The sequence below is a fragment of the Penaeus monodon genome, chromosome 39 (genome assembly GCF_015228065.2).
Source record: "Penaeus monodon isolate SGIC_2016 chromosome 39, NSTDA_Pmon_1, whole genome shotgun sequence".
NCBI lineage: Eukaryota > Metazoa > Arthropoda > Malacostraca > Decapoda > Penaeidae > Penaeus > Penaeus monodon.
Window position 1 is genome coordinate 12,827,196 of NC_051424.1, and position 1,956 is coordinate 12,829,151.

General features: G+C 39.4%; 1 long non-coding RNA gene across 1 annotated transcript in view; it reads right to left on the bottom strand.

Annotated features, from left to right (window-relative positions):
• Positions 1 to 884: 884 nt before the first annotated feature.
• The window catches only part of LOC119597718, a 3,246-nt gene continuing 2,174 nt past the window's right edge, over positions 885 to 1,956 (bottom strand). The window contains exon 2 of the long non-coding RNA XR_005230871.1: positions 885 to 996. This is a non-coding gene — a long non-coding RNA (uncharacterized LOC119597718). The remainder of the gene's footprint in view (positions 997 to 1,956) is intronic.

The following is a 1,956-nucleotide window of genomic DNA, read 5'->3' on the forward strand; positions in this document are numbered from 1 at the left end:
GAAGAATAAGAAACAAGTTTTATCCACAGATAGTGAGAATCCCCTACACTCTGGTTCCCATCAGCCTTGCCACAGATCGAGCTGCCAGCCAGGATACACGCTTTGATCTAAGCTTATTGCCTCAAACGCATATCACAGAAAATGTAATCTATATGTTATTAGCTGGATTATTATCAGATGACAGCTACATAAGGAAACAGGGTAAGAAAGAGAAAGAGCGAGAGAGAGGATGAGGGAGGGGGAAAGGTAGATAGATAGATAGATAGATAGATAGAGAGAGAGAGGGGAGGGGGAGAGGAGGGAGGGGAAGGAATGAGGGAGAGAGGGGGGAGGGGAGGGAGGAGAAAGAGAGAGAGGGAAGGAGGTAGGGAGGGAGGGAGGAGAAAAATATAAAGAGAAAGAATGAGGGAAGAGAGGAGAGGAGAGAGAAAAGAGAGAGAGAGAGAGAGAGAGAGAGAGAGAGAGAGAGAGAGAGAGAGAGAGAGAGAGAGAGAGAATTCAAATGATCTTAACTAAACTTCAAAAGTCAAAGGTGCACTAACCTACGTATTCTTGGTAGCTTCTTTCAGACTGAAATGTCTACTGCACAAGAGTAGGTCATTAGCTCTAGCAGACATCACAAATATCAAGAAGGCAGAAAAAAACAGACCGAAGCGTGAAGCGCCCAGCCGGTTATCCCCGCCCTCAGCGCGGCTCCATAGCGAGTACTCACTTAGCTTGGGCGCCGCAGGGTTCATGCTGACGGCGGGCGCGAGGCGAGGCGAGAGGGAGCCCCGGAACCCCGCGTCTCCGTTCATCACCAGCTTTTGGTCCAGTTCGGATTCCGCCTGAGACATGGCCGGTCGTCAGGGTATTCCAGCTGATTGCCTTGCGAGGTCCTTTTACGTCCTTAATCATGCAACTGTGGTCTTTGGCATAAAACCTGAGGCGTTTTCAAGTGCTCGGTTATTGTTATGGCGCTCACAACAGGCAAATCTATCTGATACTGCTTTCGCACTGTAAACATTTTTGGTATTAGGTCTTATCTACTTTACAGACGTTCCGTCGCCCAGTCCTGAGTTTTTGTACGACTTGGCACATACGTTACGAAATAAATAAGATTAGGCTGCGTTTTTCACTGGTTCGGAAGCAGTGGCTTATATGTCATGGAATGTTTCTTTATAAAAAGTGAATGGCGCGTCCCAAACGATAGAACATCGACCGATTGTAAAACATACAACTACTATTACTACTACTGTGACTATGACTACTACTACTAATAATAATATACGAGTACCAGTAAGAGTAAAATTAGTAACGATAATGATATTGATGATGACGATAATTAGAAATAAACAAAATAGCAGTAGTGTAGTAGTAAAAATAATGATGGAAAAAAAAGTAAAAAAAAATAAGAGCAATAACAATGATAATAACGATAGTGAAAATAATGATAATGATAATGATAATAATAATGACAACAACAACAACAACAACAACAACAATAATAATAATAATGATAATAATAGTAATGATAGTACTATTAGTAATAAGAACAACAGAATTACCCTGCTACCAAATAATAATTATGACAACGAAGATGATAGTGATGCTTAAGATATTAATGACAGTAATTATTACCATAATTATAATGCTGTGAAATAACACACTATTCTTCTAATAACAATGATAAGGTTACAGTTACTATTATTAACAGCAGCAATAGAAATAGCAATAGTAATGGTAACAGTATTAGTAATAGTACTGGTAATACTAGTAAAAACAGTTGCATCATCAACGGAACTGAAGATAACGGTTGTAACAGATAACAGTAACGATCCACGAAAACGCTGAATATAGAAACATTGTCCAAGTTAATTTTTCCATACGATCACTAAAAATCCAAGTCTAACAATACTATGAAAAAACTATTTAAGGTGAAAAAGAATGATACGATATAAAACCATTCCTAAATAA